We start from the raw sequence: 22,629 nt of genomic DNA on the forward strand, positions 1-22,629 counted from the left end.
CCTTGTACACTTGAAAAACCTTCAACCATATTATAACTATTTACCAGTATTGCTGACAGCCAGGACTAAATGAAGCAACCTGAGAGGTGACCCAGCACCCTCTAATGACAACAGAAATTTTCCCATGCTTTAAAGGATTGCTCCTTAATTTCCTTTTGTCTGTGTAAAATAAGTGAACTTTATTTTCTGTGTTTAGTTTTCCTTGAGAGGTACCATAAGGGTTAAATAATCCCATAAACTGTAACATGAACTGATTTGTGAAGTTTAAAAGCTGATAAAATACACACACTCACAATTTCATTTTCTCTGTTATTTATTTATCTATGTTAGACAGATAGACAACTATCCAGATTGGGCAAGTAGATGACTAGGAGGAAGAAAGGGAGAGAGCAAGAAAGGGTAAAGGAAAAATTGGTTCGATCAAGAGCACAAGAAACAATTATTTCAAAGGTTGGGAAATTTAGCTTTAGTAACAGCATCAGAGTCCTGGATGGAGGGCATTACTGTTGACTAAGCAGTTTAGAGAAAACGCTCAGGCAGAGGAAAACAATATTAGAAACCTTTTTCTTTGATTAAAAGGAAAAAAAAAAGATTGAAGATCTGAGATAAGTAGATCCTAGATAGCTTTTGCCAGACTAAGTGCCTATTGAGCATTGTCATCACACATATAAGTCACTGGGAAAAAGCATGAGTGAAGTCATAAGAGTGAGTTATGTGTTGCCAGCTCTATAAGCAGAGAAAGGATATTGCCAGGCCATCACTATTAACACGTTCTCAGAGCTTTCATGCACACTGTGAAGGAGTAAGTCATTGTGTTGGAAGCTGAAGTGCATTTCCTTCCCAAACCTGAGACAGGAAACAGAAGCACAAGGGAACAAAAGAAGCAGCAGAAATCCAGAGACAGCTCCATTATAATCACATGTGACTCTGCAAAATATTTCACTTCTCTTCCTCTGTAAAAATATCTACATTGAACAGAGATACAAAGCTGTTCAAGAAGAAGGACTTCAGTCTTTCATGGACTCACCCTTTTCACTTTATACATTTATGTTCAAACTTTTGACACATGACTGATACTACTTATCCTTGCTAGCAAAAAGCCTGAAGTGCTTGGCTAGTCAACCAGGAAAGACCGGTAAATTAACAAAAAACCCAAACAAACAAACCACCATACACCCTCTGGATTCCCTCTCCTGATTTTAAAGGGGATTCAACAGATTTATTTCTTTAAAATATCATTTTTAAAGTATCTTTTTTGCTTTCCCTGAGTAAAACATTTGCATTCATTTTTTCCTGGAAAGATACCCACCCTACTATGGCAACTGAATCAAGATTAATAAGTCAGTGTTATCTAAACCAAAGGCTCTAAAAGAATATTTGCACTCCAAGCCTCCACTGACTCCAGTAGGCTTCGTACCGAGATCTCTGGGGGAAACTAAGCAGGTTCTCCAGTGATCACAGTAATTCATCCTTCCTAGTGCAACAAGACACAAAGATCATTATTAATCAAGAAGCTTCTTAGATTATTAAATACATTTTCTCCCAATTAAACACATAAAGGATACATTTTAATTGCTCCCCTTGGCATTAATCATTGAAACAAACAAGCAAAAAAATTAATTCACATTCCCTCTGAAATAGTTAAATGCTGAAAGTTATAAAGAACCTTTCCATAATAGAATTGGCAGTATTACCTCTGGGCTAATGCATATAGTGAAGGAAATTAAAAGAGGCTGCGAAGGAAAAGGAAAAGTAGAGCTGGCTCTTACTGAGTCAATGGCAAAAATCCTTAGCACCACAATAAGACAAGAACAAGACCCAACAGCATGCATTTACTGCAAAGCCAAGAGAAATTTTAAAACATAAGTAACGAAGAACAGCAAAATGATGAATACTAAAAAGTTAGACATGCATTTATTAATATATAAAATAATTTTCCAAATATGCATTTTAATTTGCTTTTGGGATTAGTATGCAAGTTATTAATACAAAGAAAGAATCTGCTTTCTCAGTCCATTTGTTTTTTTCCCCCTCACAGTATACATGCAGCATAAATGCATTCAGATTTGTATATATCTGTACCATGTGTGTCTGCAAAGAGAGGACAATAGTAACATGGGCAGGAAATAGAAAATGTTCCATTTTCCAAACTTATCCTTGCCTCCAAATCATTACAATGCCAGATTTTATCAGGAACGCTTCTTTAAAAAAAAAAAAAAAAAAAAAAAATTAAAAAGAATTTCAGTTCCAGATGGAGTCTACAGTGATGTTAGAAAGATAATATAAGGAAGAGAAAGTGGAAACAGATGTGTCATTTTTGCAGAGATGGATTACATTAGCGTAAAACTCTCCAAATGCTATGCGAGTTGTGACATCTGCAGCAATAAGCTTAGATCTGTACAGTTCTTTTCCCTTCCCCCTGTAGATTTCCTGGTTTGAATGGGAACTTTCCAGCTTCACAGATTGTAAGAGATCCTCTAGACCGAGCCTCCAAAGACAACAGACTTACTAGAATTAATTCTTGGAATCATAGAATTATTAAAGTTGGAAAAAAAACTCAGTAATGCTGTAATAGCAAATGATAATAGCAGAGTGGCAAAGTCTTTGGCTACAGCAAAAAAGAACAAGTCCAAGTGCAACAGCCATGCATATAGAAATGAAGAAAAAGAGCTGTTTACCTTTGGAAGTCCTCAGGTAGGCAAGGTTCTCTGACAAGAAACACCCTCATCTCTACTGCCAACCCTTAAATGAGGTCTGGAAAGGGGTGGCTCCTTGCAAGCACCTGAACTCCCCTGGGTTGGCTCTGCCTTCCTACCAGGTGCTCGATCACTGTTTCAGGCCGTGACTTAACATTTCCACTACAACCTCAAAGATCATCTAGTCCAGCCACCCACACACCACCAATATTGCTCACCAAATCATATCCTATGTCTTGAAACATACTTGCCTTGAATTGCACCAGTTGACAACCCATGACTCTACTTCCTATCTGTACTCATTATTTTTTTCTGCTAGATTGAAATTCTGCCTATTCCAAAGCTGCTTTTCTCCACGTATATGATATTTGGGTGCAACTCTTCTCTGCAATGTACTAATACCTTCCAAAGGTATTTAATTGGTGTGAGTGTATCTCTTAGTTCTTTTTCTGTTCTCAGGACATGAATGTTTACTGAGCAGTTCTACTCCTTTTTATAATTATAGAAAATTTTCTGAATTTCTTTTAATGGTGGACTAAGATAACACTTGGATTTCTTCTCAATGTTTTTTTAAAACTTCCTTCTGACACTCCAAAAGTTACCCAGAGTTCTCTCTTTGTGCTCTTTTCTTCTCCTCTTTCTTAACAAGTATCAAAGAAGTCCTACCTATCTATCAAGTTTTTGTTAATTTCTCTGTACATAAAAGTATATTTTCCTGATTGTTTGTTTTGTTTGTTCCATATCTGCTTTCACTTCTTTTCTTCAAGTAAAAGTTTGGTTGTTTTTATTATCATTATTAGACTATTTGTTTTCTTCTGGCTGTACTGTGTCTTTTTATTATTATTATTATTATTATTTTTAACAACAACAACAACAGTATGCCCTTATCTATCAATTCTGGCTTTTGGATTATTTGATAAAATACTCCTAAGCAGCTCCCAGTTATTCACAATTCTCTTTTAAAATGTTTTCTCCCATATTACTCAGCTCTTAACTTTTTTCAGCTTTGTCAAGTTGTTCTTTCCAAACACCAATACAAGGTTGGGGGGTCAAATATATATATGTATATATATATGTTTTTTACAGTTTTCTGCTGCTTTGAAAAATGTTTTGCTTTCTCATATGAAATATAATATTATTGAAGATATATGGCTAAACATCAGCTATAGTATTAACAGTGGTTTGAATTTCCCTTTTATCTATTGAAGACTCACTGTTCTAGAAGTAGAATTTTCAGAATAAAGAAATAGGGAAAAAAAAAAGAACCACCACTTCAATAATGTTTAAAGTAGCCACTTAATTCATTTAGAGATTCAGACATCAAGTTCTGTACTACTACTTGGTGCTTCAGTATTCATTTTCCCATGCAATATTCAGTGCTTCATAAAAGTAAAAGTAAAAACAGGTTTTGATTTGTAATTTGCTACCAGATAAACAGATTAATCTTCTTCTTGAAAGACTGATCAGGTCTTTCCAAGAGAAACACTCACCTTCACATTTGAGATTTCCACCTTTCCTCTGACACATATATCTTGACTTTTGGCAGATGCTTGGTGATAAGTCAGCCAGGCTTTTCAGTAGTCAAATTGATCTCTTTGGAAAGTGTCTTGAGAGAGCACCATTAAATCAGTTTACATATCCAAAGGCAATAAAGTTTATATATTCTAAAATAAAATAGAATGATTTTTTATTTTCATATGCATTGTGTGCTGGGCTACATTCGATCAGGAGATCAGCAGTCAGGTTGCATCATGAAAGTGAGTTGGGCAATGTTTCACTTTGAGGAACAGAACTACATTTGGACAGCTATTATTATTATTATTATTATTATTATTATTATTATTTAATATAAATTATTCAGTTGTAAAGTTTTAAATCAATTTGTTAATGTAGCGAAAAATAAGAAACAGACAAAGAGAAGCATTCTTCTTTATGCTCTTGGTCAGTGTTTAATACACTAGAAACTCTCTGGAACAGGCATAGAAATTTATCCCAAGTGTTACATAATTCAATTATGGGCTTTGTTTAATGATTCAGAGCACAGTTTAGATCATTTTTCCAATGAGCTCCTTAATGAAATAATCGCTATTCTCTTCTTAACAGGATTAAAAGATATGCAGTAACTGACATGAATTACAAGAGAATTAGTTGAAGAAATCACTTGAAGAGATCAGTATGGAATAGGTGGAAATAATTGGAATGCCAAGATCTATTTCCTTATTATTTGAAGGGAGAAAATTGTAGGACTAGATGATCTTATAGGTCCTTTCCAACCTTGTGATTCTGTGATTCTGTGAGAAAGTGCTTCTGAAAGTATTGATGGTGAACAAAGCAAGTAATCTTCAGATCTTCAGATATACAAATGTACCAGAAAATGCTTCCAGACAACTTTTAGCTGTATGACATATTTTGTCACTGCCTGGCCAGTAATAATGGTCACTAGAGACCCAAGGCAGCTATGGGACAGAGTGCCTTTGTCTGCACTGTAAGCACAAATATATTAATTGTTCACTGGGAAATACACTGAGACATCAACAACTTTTTGCTGAATGTTGCTAGTCAAGCACTATTTCAGGAGTTAGAACAGACATTCTAATAAGTCACTTCCATTTTGTGTACCATAAGAAAGGCATAAAATTTCTCAACGTAATTAGCCTTCATTTCACTGATCATGGCAAGAACTGAATGAATTCAATAGGTAAGAAGAAATGGTTGAACAACTGCTTTTCGCTATCTGATGACCAGCAAAGAAAACAAAACAATATAGAGTGATTAGAGAGAAAAATATTCTTGCTTGTTACAAAAACACAAGGTTTTACAAAGAAGATATCACAGACTGAATGTTAAGTTTCATTCTGAGAGACAATTTAATTCCAAAGGTTTGTATTAATCTAAGAAATCTAAGAAAGAAAAAATTAGGTTTAAAGGGAATAGTTAACCTTTTCCCCTGATAGCTCAACAATTAAAATATCCCCATACCTGTTAGGAATTTGGTTCCATTTATTAAGAAATTGTAAATCTACCTCACCTTCTTCCTTCATAAATGACTGATCAACCAAGCTTTAAGCCCTCAGTCTCTCACAGATCTTCTTCATTTCATATTAAAACATGAAGTAATCATTCACAATAATCATGGAGTGGAAATCTGTTTTCCTATTTCCTAAGGTGACAGATCTAATTATTAGGCTGGAAAGTCTTTTATTTCTCTGGTTCAGTAAATGTGTGGATAGCTTGCACAAAGCAGTACATTTACAAAAGAGCATAGCCTGTATCAGGATATTTAAAGGAGATGATTACAACATTTTTCCAAGCGTAAATTGTCCATTCTGTACATATAATGTTGTTGCTTTTTGGTTGAGAAGTGTTTAGGATCCAAATCTCCCACTTTCTGAAAAAGTCCTCTGACTACATACTACTATTTAAAAGACTACTTAAACCCATTAAGAAAAGGAAATGAACTTCAGCCAAACTGAATGTAGAAGAAAGATTTGAAGAAATATTAACAGAGGTGAAAAAACAACAACAACAACAAAAAAAACGAAACCAGTAAGATTAACCATTTAATCAATCACATTTTTAGCAGTCAGACCAAAATAACAAGTAAAAATCCTTTCTAATTAAAAATTCTATTTAGAAAATGCTTTTCTTGAAGGAATAATGCCATGATATCGTAAAATATTTTATTTCCCTTGGAAGTGAAATTCTTTTTCTTTTGTTTCTTCTGTAAATAAAAGCACTACCAAAAGGTGTTAAAGTTTTCCTACTTATGTACAGCCCCCCCCCCTCCCCTCAACCTCCCCTTTACTTCAACTGATGTAAATGGCAAAACTGGGACTATTACTGTACAGGAATTTAATCCATGCTTTTACCAGAGGAACAAGCAAAAGGAACGTTTCCATGTTTCCATCTGATTAGGACACTGAGGATTAAGAAGGTATAAGAAGAGAGGGAAACATAATACAGATTGAAAAATAAAACAGACTGAAAAAGTTTAATTGGAAGATCCGATTGTGCCGGTTCTGCTTCTGTTCAAAACTGACTCTGGTGTAAATCTGAAGCTGACATGTATGGAGTAATAATGACTGGGAGAAAATAGAGAGCAAACGCTCTTCTAAATTTCATTCTAATTTTTGTATTGTTACATGAGTCAACTGGCTTTCAAAGAAATTAGGCAGTGGGAGAGATTTTAGAGAAGTAGCAACTCATCTAAATGACAACAGTTTTCCAGAACAAAGAGGAAAATCTATTTTGTTTACTAAGACTCAGCTGTTTGAAAGCGGCAGAATATATCTGCAAGAAAAAACAGCTTTGTTGAACATAGTTAGGAGACTGAAGCTCTGCAACTGAAAAAGACTCTTGTTAAATGGATAAGACATACAGGAGATCTCTTTCCCTTGCTGGTAATGGGCACAGACAGCGATGCAGTGTCAGAGCTGCCCCTTCCCCACGCTAGTGACAGTAGTGATGCTGCTGATGAAGATGAGATTTCTTTGGATGCACACAGTATCCAAAAAACAAATAGGAAGGGACAGCAGCAATGAGTTTTTTTAATAACCATAGGAACACTAAGGAGGTTGTCAGGGAAAACAGAGAGCCGCAGGGAGACAGTCTGCATTGAAGGCTGAAGTTGATGTCTTGAATTCCTGGAGTCAAGGGCAAAACCTCTCCTGGCATCTGCAGAGCCAGGAGCTCACCCTCAGCATGCAAAGCACAAAGGGGTGAGCTGTGCTCACGTCAAGCTGACTGCAGAGCCCAGCCAGGCAAGTTCAGCTGCTCTTAAGAAAAACTGTTCTCCTGAGATATTTTGATTTCTGAGAGGCACAGACATTTGCCCCAGTCCTGTATCCTTAAAAACACCAAGTGCAAAATTTTATACAGGAAGCAGCTCATTTACACATCAGAAAGAATTCCATCAAGAAATCAATATTCCCCATATATCTTACATGATCATTTATAAGTAAATCTTCCTATTGTCTAATAATAGCGAGGTAAATGAAATATAAAATGACCATATGAAAGAAGTTTCTGAGCTTGATATGGCAGCATGCTAATTTATGACAGCAATTACTTCTCCCTAAGCTGAAAGATTTAAAATGAATTTCAGAGCACAGCAGAGGTATGTTAGTTTTAGTATGTCAAGGGAGTTAGTAGCAAAAACCTCCCTATATACCCAAAGATAGAGGTGAGTGAATGTTCTGTTACAAGTAATGTATCTGTAGCCAGCCTTTGTCAGAATGCACATATTAATCATCCAGTTTTACTGAGTAACTGGATTAACATTGCCACTGGAAAAAAAGACTTGTGCGATGGCTTTTAGGAACACCAGCAATCCAGAAAAGAATTAGCTGGGATGAAAATTTAAGTCCCAGTTTTCAAAAGCTTCTTCCATCTCTACTCATTTTCCTTTGTTGAAAAGTGACAGTGATTGATGTCTTCTCCCACCCAAAGTATGCCGCGGTTATTGCTCCTTATGGTTAGAATTAAGTTAACAGCCCAGCTCAAACACTCACCCATCTAGATGAAGTATTTATTAGCCACGAATCCCTCTGTTCTTACACCACCTCAAAGTTCTTGTGTACGTCACTGAGAAAAACAAAGGGAAGGACTTTGGCGTTCAGTCAGAGGACTCCAGCACCAAACCCTCTAATAAGGCAGGCAGGCATGGAACGACTCTGAGGGAACAGATGTTTAAACCATATAAAGCTGAAAAAGAAAATAAAGAGCAGCTGAATTACAAAGGAGGGAAGGACACGATGTTTGTCTATGGTTAAACTACTGTAAACTTTGAAATCTGTATTATGGAATCCATTATAAAACCCATAAATTTGCTTTTAAAGTAATAGTCATAAGATTTTTACTTCTCCATTATTTATGGTATAACGAGAAGGTACATTACTAGAAACCCACAAAATAAATAGATGAATTTTATTAAAATTGTCCTGATAAAGAGTAAAATTGAAGAAAAAAAGAAAATAATTTTTATTTCATGCCAATTTATTTTCATAGAGTGATTTGTGCTCCAAAAATCAAGGAAGAAGAAAAGATGGCGAAAACTTTCCCCTTTCTTCCATAACTTAAGTAGAGTTTTTAAACAGTATTTGAAGTGCGGAAATGACCTACTTCCAATTGCTTCTATATTAAGAATCTGGCCACATATTCAATACTTGCCTGAAGAATCAAAGCAACATACAAATTCAGATCAGGATTGATTTGTCAACACATTGGTTAAATAGTAAATTTATTGCTGAGCATGTGCTGTAAAACTGAGTACTTGAAACTCTGCCCCAGTAGGGTCCTTCAGGGACATACCTCCTGGCTTGCTTCCTTCTGTTCTCCCTTCCTCTCTCCATTCTGATGGCTGTAACAGGAAAGCAAAAATCACAGGCAGATTGTGGCTTTGTGCCACTCTTTAAGGTCATCCCTAAGATTGAAAGGGGCTACCATCAAGCTCTGCTCAAAGTAGAATCAGGACTGCTGTGAGTATTGTGCTTTCACAGGATACCATTCCCCACTGAACTAAAGGAGATCCAGAAGCTCACCCACCCACCCACCACCCCAGCACTGTTCCTGCCAGAGCAGTTTCTCACAAGATGAAGACTACCTTGACCAGAGCAGAAAGGTTGCACTATTATATGGATTCCACTTCAGAAGAAACTCAGAACTGTAGAACAGCTTGTGTTGGAAAAGTCCTTAAATATAATCTCCATCTCTCTTGCCCATGGGTAGGGAAGCATCTCACTGGACCGCCCAAAGCCCTATCCAGCTTGACCTTGAATACCTCTATGGATAGGGACTCCACAGCTTCCCTGGACATCAGCAGATGAAGAATTCCCAGTGATGAGCCTTTTCCCATCACTGGGAAAACAACACTGCACCAGCGCCAGTGCAGAGCTTGCATTAGGAAGGCTGCTCTTCTTACCCCTCTTTCCTGAAAACACTATATGGTGGTTTTCCATCTTATATTGTGAGATGGAAGATACATAACCCAGCAGCAGCCACCCCATGCAGAGTGCAAATGGGAAATAAATGAACCATCCAGCTTGCGTATGATTGTCTCACTGTGTAGAAACACAGGTAGGAAAAAAGCCCTCCTAAACTATTTAATTTAGTCTTGTGTTATAGCTATGGACATGATAAAGTCTGTAGCTACAGTACACATAGAGGGTTCTGCCCCAAATTCCATGTCTTTAGTTTTCATCTCAAATGGCCCTACTAGATCTGAGATAACACTTATCTGCGTCTTAAGCAGTGTTTCTCTCCTGCTACTGTAGACTTCCCTAAGCACACTAGCACTTTCCCTCTTCCAGCCTACACCCACCACATCTGAAGGCGAAAAGCCAGAGCTGAGTGCAAATTTCCAGGTGAATGCTCAGCCAGCCTCGGGTCAGAGGTACTTAGGCTTCACAGGAAACACCTCTTCTCTTTCGTTTTAGGCCATACTTAATTTTTCAATGGCAAATCATAGAAATAGCCCTCTGGTCCACTTTCATAATTTGAGCTATCTTCCATTTTCTTATTGCCTACAGATGCACTTCTGGCTTATCGTTCCTACATCTGATGCTCTGCATTTCATTTTAATATACATTAACACATCAGAGACCTGGAGATACTTGTCCACCTTTGCAGCACAGTGATTCTTTGCAAGATTCTTGACCACATTAATAATATTTTCCAAATCTGTGTCAACTGTTCATATCTTAATAGCCTCTGATGTGTTGTTCTGAGACCCACAGCCCAATGCAAGCTCAAGTCAGCAAATAAATCAAATCTCACTAAATACCTGCAAGAAGAAATATTTTTAATTGCAGCTTTTCATTATGAAACAGTGTCCAGTGGTATGCATGTGCTTTTCAGATGTGTGCCTGTGTGCAAAGAACATGAGCATTAAAAGTGTGGCCTCTAACACTGCCCAATCATGTTGGCAATTTCACACTCTCAACTATTAAGCTAGTGGTCTAAGAAGCTGATTTTTCTTTGGGATGAAATGTTCTCAGACAGACTGTAAATTCAAATTATGGGGAAACTTTGATGTTCCCATTTCATGTTCCCCGTTCTAATGGTTTAAACTGTTGATGTTGATTTATTAGGAGCTGAATAATCATTGCAAGAAAAGAAGAGCCACGAAGTCCTTTTCATGCAAATCTGCAGGCCTTCTGATCACCACTGCCTAACAGTGACACCTTCTGGAAAAAGCTAGGAGTGAAGAAGAATAGCGAACAGGATGGGGCACGAGATGGCTTTGGAGCACTTGTTTTGGTCAGGATTTGGATGTTAAAATACCTGTGCAGAGCACTATCATGGACACGCTGGTTTCCAGTCTCCTTATGGCTCATGGCTTCACAGCTTTTGGCTTATGGCTTTAGAATTCTTTAAGAAAAAGAAACTAACAGAATAAATTCTCCTCTCTATATTAATTGTACTCCATAAGGGAATACTCAAATATAGGGTGGCAGTATCACATCTAAGCAGTTGCTTAGAGTCTTGCAGAGGTAAAAGTGAACAAATAAATAGAAATAAATAGGAAAAAAAAATATTGTAATGTATAAAATGTTGTTAGCTTTCAAATTCTCTTGGGATATTTCTGTAATTTGAAAGGGGCACATGTTAATGCTGAAAGCTTTAACTAGAAGTATTAAATTACTATTCTGTTTTAAAGAATTAAGTGTATAGACTTCCAGATTGGGTAAGTAGGCAAAACAGGAAAAACAATCTTCAAAGTCTCTTAGAGGAGCAAAGCAGAAGACATAAAAACTCATTTTCCTTGCCTAGACAGTAGTTCAGCTGCTGAAAATTCACTAACATGGCACAGCTCCCAGTTTCATCTGATGCTCAGGGTTAACTCAGAAGAAAGTTGCGCCTTAGACCACTCACAATAAACTGCCGCAAGAGTGGCTGTGCTGTTTCTCACTAGACTTTTAGACAAGACTTACAAGCAAGAAGAGCTTTGAGGTTGGTTGCTGTTCAAACAAATAAAAGTTTTGCAAGTAAGGTCTGGTATTCTGGGATAGTAATATTCTGTTTGTTAGCAGCACTGCTCTGAAGATCGCTTTGGTGAAAAAAGCACAGGAACAAAATTGGTACATTTCAAAAAGCTGAAATCTCACTGAAAGCAGAGTCCTAGGCCTACCCCGCCCTTACAGCCCTCCCCCGAAGACTGAAACACAGCGATCTTTCACATTTTCAGAAGTGACATCACAAATAGGAACTCCAGAATGTCTCAACATCCTTACCAATGTTGTCACTGGTGACTCCAGTGCCATGAGTCTCTGTGCGTTTGCATAACAGTACTGGCTATAAATTTCCGGCTTACTTGCTAGTATACGTAAGCATGAAATCAGCACAGCCATACTGATTTAAAACAGATGAAGAACTGACCTTTAGTTTGGACGCAAAATCATGTAGGAGAGGAAACTGTATTATATGGAAAATAGCTATTACAAATATCAGAACAGAACATTAGTCAAGTGAGCTCAGCTGTATTTGTGCAATATGGATCTTATGCCCAAATCTACCAAGCTGGCTGGCACTCACACAGTCCAGAGCACAACATGCTAAGCGTTGAACCTCTGAGAAATGTGGTGGGCTGGCTGTATGGTGTGATAAACCCTGAGTTGTTCCCTCACCTAGGCAGTGTGCCCAAATGTACATCATGGACACATCCTTGTTTTCTGAACTCCAGAGTCATTCAGGATGCACAGTTGGCCTTTGTGGTGTTACCCAACATAGAGCCAGCACATGCCTAAAACTTGCATCTGGTTTCAGGAAACTGGAAATCATCCCAGTGCTATCTGTAGGAGAGACTTGAACTCTCAAGAGTCTGACAGACTTTGAATCTTCAAGGGTCTAACCCAACTCCTCTGCATATCAGTATCATGTTTCTGATTCCATCTGAAAGAGGACTCTAAGGGTCCCCCAGATAAATGCTACTTACTTTGTTGGGAAACTCTGCTTTGCTGATACACCTTTCAGAGGACAAGAAGTGAAAAATCTGTAGAGCAATAAAAAAAAAGCTCACATAATCAGCGTTGATCACAAGGTCTAAAAATCATGAAATCTCCTGTCTTTATTTTCAACCAGTAAATCTCCCTTGGCTAGGTCTTACTGTCTCATCTGAAGGTGAGGTGTGCAGGTGACATCAGAAAATGAGGGCTCCAAAATACCGGGTACCGTAGGATTTGCAGTAAAGCAAATAGCAGGCAATGCGGATTTTATTTCTTTGTAAGTATAAAGTCTGACTTCAGTGCACTGAAGTCTGTGCCCTCTTGTAGCTGCCCACTTTGCAGAAGGTCACAAGGTTGGGTTTAGTACAAGTATTATGGAGAATGTGTGACAGAAGGAGCCATGTTATATACTGATGGTAATTCATGGGACCAAAAAGGGAAAAAGGGAAAACTAACAGAAATGAACTGATACCTGGGAAGAGACAAGCACAGTGATTGAAACAGAGGGTCTTAGGGCTAGAATGCAAACAGATGGCTATCTTAGAATTAGATTTTCTTCTTCTTTTTATCTTCATTTATCACAATGAGCTTAGACTATTTCTGAAGGCTTGCTGTAGCTGCCCTCACTGAGGCTCTGGAAAAATTACCTTAGTAGGAGTGCTGGAGAAACTGGAAGAAAATGCTTTTGTAAAGAACAGCTGAAAACAGTGACTATTAGATCCTTGAGATCAGCTGAATACTAAACAAAAACTAGTCAAGATACATGGGTTGCAGGCAGTTTTCCCTGGTAATTATGAGAGTCGTGTGGCAATAAAAAGAAGATATTTCACAGAGATCTAATCCACTGGCCTTGAAATCACAAAAAGTAAAGAGAAACATATTCAGAGATGAGGAAAGAAATAGAGAGGGCACCTACTTGGAAAAGGGCACAATATGCTGGATGGCATTGCCTAGGAAAGGACAGGGAGCCTTCTGTACTGTATATATAGTAACTGTACATTGCCTCTCATAAAATATTTAAATGCAAGTTTCTTTTCAATTCAGGAAATAATCTTTAAAAAAAAAAAAAAAAAAAAAAAAACACTTTTACAGTAATAACAACCCATATTAATTTACTACAAGAATAACAGGAGTCAGTTTGCCAGTGTTTTGCTTTTACTATAAAGCTTGAAATGGAAACTGTGGCCTGATGAAAACTGTAAAATTCCAGTAAATGGGATTAGTCATCCTTTTGTGTGCCCTAGTTCCAGATATCAAATAACAAGCAGTGACACCCTCAGCTACCAAGTGGAAGCAAACATACTTCAAAAAGGAATAAAAAGCCACAGAGAGGATGAGTAACATTTGGCATTTTCATCTCCGGAATTTCTGTAAATGTCTCTTTCCCAGAGGAGAAATATCTTCAAAAATGTTTAGTCCATTGTAGTATTACTCTTTGATAAAGTGCCGTGGCGGGGTGGGGGGGGGTGGGGAGGGGAAGACTTAATGAGAACATTTTAATATTTAACTTTTTGCAGCCTGTGATGATTTAAGCATTTGGAATCAAGATTAGTATAGCTGATGACAAAATTGCATTAATTTCAATCTAGCAGGCTGTGGAGAACTAATAGTGTCTTGAGTCTTCTAATTTTACTCCCAGGAGAAGAATTTCATTGAATAAGAACCTATTGATTGTATAAATATTGTATGCCTGTTTGGATAGAATATGAAATGAATCAGCCTTTAGAAAAGATTGTTATTTCTTCTTCAAGGCTCACTGGAAACCTTAAATATCTGCATTCTGCACACCTTGATCACACGGTGTATTAAATCAAACTGGTGCCTGTGCAATCCAAAGCAAGGCATCTGGTTTAAAAAGGCTGCATAATTAAGTTTATGGAATAATGGTCAGTCGTTATCTAGAAAAGCACCCAACTTTCTTTAGACTGAAATGGGGTTTAAACAGATTACCAACGCAAACATGTTGCCAAGAACTTTCGTATAACATGGTGTTCATTAGAATAATGTTCACCAGAACATTATTCTGATACACAGTCAAAGTACACAACAATAAAGTCACATTTTAAAAATACAATTGAAAATTTCACAGTTTGGCTAAAAAATGAAATCAACTGTAGCATAAATAAATCTTTGTGAGCACTTCCAGCTCTTGTTATTCTAACTGCATGCCATGGATCAGAATGAAAAAAAAAAAACAATATAATACCTCAATAGCATCAGTTAAATCCTCATGAGAAATACTGGTAACTCCATAATGCTGGAAACACCCAAAGTCTTTTCTCTCCATGCTCAAAGGAAACCATGCTCCAAAGCAATTCTGCACCTGATGAATGGGGACCTGCCTCCAGAAACTTAGTCCTGGGTGCCTTTCCCTGTTTTTAATTCTGCAGTGACAGGTTACAGCAGCAGAGTGTTTATACTAAAACTACACGTGTACTCCTACTTCCAAATACGTGTATTTGGAGATAGCCACGGTAAAGACACCTCAAATGGATATTTTCTGTCTCCACGACAGCTTGACTGGGATCACGCCAGGTATTTCACTCTGTCACACTTGCATATGCAGAGAGAGCAAATCCAATAGGTCTTACAGGAAACTGACAACAACTTTTGGAGTTCAGCTTTTGCCTTTGTCCATTAAGTTCTGTTTCCATCTCAGCAATCTAGGCTGAGAAGTGTTAGAAGATGTGAAAAACAAAAATATACCTGGATAGCAAATCATGTGTCTGAGCCTAAAAAATAATAAGAATTAAAATTTCTACTTTACCTGCTACTTCCTTGCTGTCTCAAGTTAACTTGTCTCTTAAAGAATGTTAGCACATATTTACAACAGGCAGACCACAACTTTGCTTTTCCATTATGTGCCTTAGTAAAGAGCTGCCTTAGGTCTGAACTCTGCGTAGCCAGCTTTGACCATGGACAGTTGTGCTGGCTGTACCTATTGCAGTGTCATGAAGTAAAATGAGGAGGTCACTCTCCTTACTACTAATGTCTGTCCAAATAGCAGGTGTGGCTGCAGAAGGAAAATACACACGGACAAAGAAAAACATGACAGAGGCTCCAGAAAAGCCATGAGATTGACACCACCATAGCCACCTTATTTGTCATGTTTTAGGACTGAACGTTTGGAGCTAGTCCCCAGAACAAGCTAAATAGAAGTGGATGACCAAAGAGAAATGCTTTGTCAGTGACCATTCCTCCGAGCCAAATCCACCTCTTCTCCTCTTGGAAAGGCACCCTGCCTTCACCACAGGCATAGCCACCAGCTGCACCACATCCTATCAGGAAGGATGAAATTTTACCTTGCTTTTTAATATGAAGAGGAGAATCCATGCCATCTAACCAAGTGTTCTGTGGACTTTGGGTTGAAATACATGATATTTTAGCTTAGTTTTAACAGGTTTACACCATACAGTTGAATTCTCCAATGTAGTAATAAAACGAACATGGAAAACTAATGCACCTTTCCAGAATGTCTTCCTTTCCAAGCTCACAGCACATGCAGTGGGAGAGCAGAAGCAGCACACACACATGCACAAAGTCCAGTCAACCAAAGTGGGGATGCAGGAGAGTGGGCAGCAGTGCCTGCAGAAAATCCCACACCCTCTCACCACCCTTCTGTGCTACAGCTGTCTGCCAACTGTTCTGCATCTGTGGAGAAGAGCAGGAACAGGAGAACTTTACAATTGAACAGCACATAGCTTTGGTGCAAATAGAAAGAAATGCAGCAAGAAAGAAAATACATTAGATATACAATGCAGTTTCTATTGTTTTATAAGGAAACTAAAGAATTGCAAGAAAATGACACAGCCACTTGCAAACATGAGGTATCTGTACCAGCTGAAAGACAGCAGAACAGTGTGGAATGTGCCATTTGCTAACCTAAGTAGGGACTGCAGTCAAACTCTTCTACAAATATCCAAAAGGCTCTCTTTGAAATCTACAAAATTTGAATACACAAAACTCAGAAACTTTGGTATTTAAAGAAAGCAAAGACATACAAAGAGATGACTCAGGAAACCTGAATCAGGGCACAATTAGCAAACCAGGCAAGACTCATTAGTACAGCTCAATACCCACAGCATCACCCCTTAAGCTAAAATAAGAGGTACACTGTAAGTATGGCTTCTGGAGAAGAGCTTCCAGTAAAGCCACACTGGCATGAGCATTACAGATCACAGATTGTGACACAAAGCACACCTACACAGAATAAAAAGTATTATCAGAGCTTCACATTCCCTCAGCTGCATACTAAAAGAAGCCAGTAGGTACAGTGAAGAGAAAACCCTGAGCAGCATGTTGCTGCTTTTCTAAGCGTTCCGATAAGGGAGACTGAGAATCATATGCTGATGATTTCCTCATTAGAATAGCACATAGCACTATTTGCAGACTAAGTTACTACCCAGCATGTGCATTATGTCCCTAATTTGGCCCTTAATAGGAACATATTGATACGCACTCCACCAGATGGAACAAATTAGACATTAACTATAAAAGTTGTTTTTGTTTTTAGAAGTCTGTGTAACTTCACACACACACACACACAAATCCCACAGACTGTATATTAATCAAGTTTACTGATCTCTGGAGAGTATTAGCACACTTTGAAGTTAGCCTACTGTGCCAAGCCTCTGTCAGTTGAAGGCATAAATTTCCATCTTTGCTCCTTGTGTAACTTTTTCTGTCTTCCCCCCACACCCCTAAATGAAGCAAGGTTAGACTGGAACTAGATGTGGTTTTATATTCGCCTCTGAGAGCTCACTGAGATGTATGAGTGGGTGACTTCACTTTGAAGGTACGTGTTCTAGTACCCAAGCCATCTTTTCCACTCAGTTAACATCTCAAACAAGCATCTTTTTTGAATTTTTTCTGCAACAGAATGTAATTTTTCCAAAAGCTCAGCTCCACACACCAGCACATCATTAGATAACCAAGTTTTGAACATTAGGCTGCAAGTTAGCTTTATGACACTAGGATTACAAATCAAGCATCTGAGATTTCCCCCCCCACATGTTGAAATGTAATGAAAACACACCTCCTTTAACTGAATAGGGATTTTGTGTCTGAACACAAAAAATAAATGTTCCACTCAAGTGAAAACAACTGAGAGAACTGAGCAGAATCAGCCATATAGCATTTCCTTCCTTAAGACACAATGCCATCTAGCAGTGGAAAAGGAGCTATTGTTCAGCACTCAGCTGATGTAGGCATACAAAGTCATGGCATTGGCACAACAGTGGTATCAGCAAGCCATAGTTCCTTGCATCTCTCTGCAAATCCTGGTAGGGTGGGAATAACTCATGGGAGTCTTCCTGAGAATCATTACGGATGCCATGCATCAAAGGACTTCCTGGAGACCAAAGCATAAACACAGATTGATAAAAGCTGCTCAGGAAAATCAGTCTAAACTATGATTTCTTCTGCTGTTAATATTATCTTCAACAGAGCTACAAGTAAATGCAGTACTACAAAAGTATAATCATGTTCATTCACTCAGAAAAGAGCCACAGAATGCATACAGACAAGAGAGACACACAGAAACCTCAACTGTGGAAAATAAGGCAAAGAAAATGAAGCAGAATGGATTTTCCTCTTTATAAGGGCCACGATGGGAAGCTGCTGAAACACTTTCTTCCTCAACTGTTTTGTAGCTTAGGAATGCATTACAGACAAGAAGGACTGCACAGGAGTGGTATTGTGTCAAGAACGTGACACAAAAAACTGCATCCACCCCCTGGAAAGTACAGTCTACTCATCTGAACCTGGAAAGTCACTGGTTTGGTTAATTAATCGGCAAGTAAAAGCCTCTGACTATGCAGCCAAACAAATATGATATTTCTGAGCTGTGTGATCCCATTCTGAGACCTGTGCTGGCTCTCAAAAAGAGAACAAGTTTGAAAGGCATCTCTCATTCTCCAAGCTGCCTGTTCTGTGCTGCACATGGAAGTAGTGGATGCCAAAATCTGACCCGAACTTGGGATCCTCACCATTTTCTTAATTACTTTTCTTTTTCCAGATACCTCAGTACAAGAGATTTCAGAAAACTGTTGTTAAAGCCTAAAGAAAAATGCTTGCATAAATTTTGAAATTCTGAACAAAGCTTAAATTTTCTATCTCACTCTCTTCAAATACCTACCTACTGTAGGGAACCTGCTTTAGCAGGCAAGTTGGACTAGATGATCCCTAGAGGTCCCTTCAAACCCCCACAGTTCTGAGATTCTGTGATCTCTCTAAACACGGACATTGACAGGAAAAAGTTATGTGAAGAGAAAGCTCATAAATCATATTAGTATGTCTGACTGGTCAGCGTTACATGGTTGCTTCATCAAAGATCTTCCTGCTGAAAGAAATGTGCAGTATTCACAAGGGAATATTATTAGGGTAACTACAGGGCAGCTGAACTCTAAACTCCCACTTTGGGGTTTTCTATCAGAAATATAACTTGGCAGAAGTATAGTTTAGTGCATTAAACAGAAGAAGCTTGAACAAATTAGCCATCAGCACACATACTGCTGCACCAAAATGATCTCTCTCTCCCCATTCTCAACATGCCCTCTCACTCACAATGCAGTGTGAATAAAACATCAGTGACCCTTTTGAAGGCCTTAGTATTTGTTTCTGTTCTGAATGGGTTGGGTATCAAAACTGTGACACAATTCACAGTCAGTTTTCTGATGAATATGAAATGGCTGCTCTCCTGGGCTGGGAAAGGATGTTACTTAAAGGGCTCCATTAGTCATCAACACTTTTTTCCCTTTAAACTGCGCAAGTTATTTTTACCTTGGGGGTCAGCAATAGACTGTGCATCTGTTGTTGGTTGGTCTTCCTGAGGACTCACATCTAAATGCGTGGGCTGACATTGCCCTAATCGCATTTCCTTTTTTGAACAATTTACCACGGTCCCATTAAAGAAGGCGCTCACTCAAACTGGAATTGTTTTTTAAGGAACCCAGAGACAAAGCCTGCTCCATTATTTCTGTCTGGGACAGACCTGTTAAGCAGAGCAGTCACAGTGGGATCTTCTGTAGGGTACCTGCTTTAGCAGGGGGTTGGACTTGATGGTCTCTAATGGTCCCTTCCAAACCCTACAATACTGTGATTCTGTGATCTTTATATCCCCATAAAACTAACCAAGGGGATCCATTCAGAGCAAAAGAAATAATAATAATATGCAACCAAATCAGTCATTCCACAACACGGCCTAGTTGACATGTGCTGTGCCACAAGCCTACCACTTCTCTCTTTGTTTCCTCTTGACTATAGGCAAGAACATTTGATAACTTAGCTTATGAACAAGGCTATACAAAAAGGAATGACAAAGATTCCTACCAAAGTCAACAAAACTACAAGAAAGAAAAAGAGAAAATTACTTACTAAATCATTCAGCAGAGTAAAACAACAACAAAAAATTCTCTCTCCTCACTAAAGAGCAATAAATACATCAGAGCAGGAAGCAAGCGGTGTGACGCAGAGTTATTGATGGTAAGTGTTCTTGTTTCCAGCAACTATTTTGACCTTAAATATATGTTTCAGATGGCTTAAATAGTAAAAGAAAAGGGGGGAAAAAAAGATAAAATAAAAAACTGCCAAATACAAACAAGCAATAGTTTTTCCTTGCTTTTCTTCCCATGATACTTGAGTCATTCTTGTTGCGTGTGTGTGTTTTAAAGTAACTATCTTCAAGACTCAATTGCATTCACCCAGGCTGTGAAGCACAAGAAAGGCAAAACAGTGAATGCTCTGTATATTTGCTCTGCCTGTAAGACTTAATGATTTGCAGTGGCTGCAGTGCACAGCTCTGCAAAGTAATGGCATCAGGCTGTGATGGAGAAACTCAGTTTCTGTTTAACCCACCAACTGAGCATTCCATTAGTAGTCAAGACAGTGTCTGAAGTTGGCGATTTTAAAGCCAGTCCCTCTAGGAACAGAAAATCCCCACAGATCACCAAACGGATGGTGGATCCAACATCTGGGCTTACATTTCAAATCGAATCTGAATTTTAAAACTTCCTTTTCATCGGCAAAAAGCAAGCAAGAAAACAAATAAATAAATCCAGCTTTCTTTGATTTCCTGTTGTCATATCCTTAAACCCTGGCAGTGAAATTGCCATGCAGGACCAGCATAATAAACACGTGCTGTTCTTGGGCAAGTCCAAGAGTACTCGGCCTCATACACCAGGTGGCACTGTTAGTCCGTCCTTCATTTGCTAACGAAATCAAAGCCCAGCGGTATTCACTTGTGTGTCTGAAGAGCTCTGTTATGTTTTCAAGTCTTCTCTATGGGATCTTCTGGGTTTTAACTTGGCGTGTGTGAATAAAAACCACAAAACGCAGCATCTATCTTATATTTATAGCGACTTGGATGGTGATAGAACCACATAAAGATCTAGCGAGGCAGGGAGAAGCAACTAATCTGTATCGGAGGATTGACTTCAAAGAATTACACTTTACTCAAGCGTCCTGCATAGAGAATATTGAGAGGGGGTGGGGAAAGGGGAGGGAGAATAGAGAGAAGAGATAAAAATGAGAAAAAAATAAAAATAAAAACAAAGAAAAATGAAAGAGTGAAAAAGGGAAATAAAAAAAATAAAAAGGAAAATGTAATAAAAGGAGGGGGGAGGGGAGGAAGGAGAAAGGAATAAACAGGATAAATGGAGAAAAGGAAACGAGAAAGAAAGAAGGGGGGGGGGGGGGAAGGGTTGAAGAAGAAGAAAAAAATGTAAAAAAAAAAAAGAAAGAAAAAACATCTGAGTCAACAAAAAGTAAATTAAAATTTCATCCACTTCTAAGTGCTCATTTGTGCTGTGGATAATGGGTTGTGCTAATGATACATGATAGTTACTTTATTTCTAGCCATTTAGTTCTTGATTACTAGAACATAAAGCAGTAGATGAAGTAACAGAGGTTTCTTCATCAAGAAAACAATGTGAAAATCAAGGTACCTGAAACTTAAGAGCCAGCTTTATCTGCAAAGCTAATAATGCAGGACTAAAGCACCCAGTGCTTTCTACTAAGAACTATAAACCAGTGCACATGGCAGCTGTGTCAGCCAAAGTTTTTTCACATGAAGGAGTGTAGCAGTCCTAAACGTGTGGTAAAACATCCTGAAACCCAGCTATGTCCTCCTGTGTTGGCTGGGTTGGTACTCAACAATTTGGAAGGCTGATTCGAAAATGGAAGGTGGAAAGAAAAAGCTGCATTTGCTAGATGACAAAGAAAAGCAGCAGCTCGTTTTTAGACTCTGATGCATGCCCGTAATGTTTCTTGGATACTCTTGGTAGATTACTTTTCCTTGAGATCTCCTCAGCTTGTCCCTGGGCCACGGGCATGGTGGGCACAGCCAAGAGACAGCATGGTCTGTCCTCAGCTCCTCAGCATCAGACTGTTGTAAAGGAAAAAGTGAATATGAGCCAAAATAAGAAATGTCGTAGTGCTTCTCACTGCAAACAGACCTGATGGCTGCTCCTGTGAGAGCAGTGCCCATTCCCTGTGGGAGACAGCTGCCCACCCTCAGGCAAGTCTCTAAGATCATTGAATGAGGGCATGTCTGTCAGCTTCCTGCAAGGTGCAGCTGTCCCTGCATCACACCCTTCAGGGAGATGGCAGAGGAGGAGTGGCTGAAGAAGAGGGACCTGGTAGTTAGATGTGAGAAGTCTTGCTTACAAGGTGTATGCACAAAGAGAAGTTCTTAGAAGGTAGTCTGTGACCTTGCCACAAAGAGAGCTACCATCTAGGGCAGCTGTACATCAGTCCTGATGAGTGTAGAGCAGGCCTGACCCATGTCCCATACATAGGGAAGAGCACCTGGAAATGCTTGTGAAGGCCACAGTTCCTGTCTAATTGGAGTGCCGCAGAAAGAAAAGAAGCTCCATTCACACATTTATCTCAGACTTCCCAGAGGACAAACTCCATCCTTGCTCCAACCACGCACCAGGTTTCCAAGTGACCAAGAAGTTTTTGGAGGCATTTATCAATTACTTCTGAAAATCTGG

Source organism: Excalfactoria chinensis, chromosome 2 (genome assembly GCF_039878825.1).
Source record: "Excalfactoria chinensis isolate bCotChi1 chromosome 2, bCotChi1.hap2, whole genome shotgun sequence".
NCBI lineage: Eukaryota > Metazoa > Chordata > Aves > Galliformes > Phasianidae > Excalfactoria > Excalfactoria chinensis.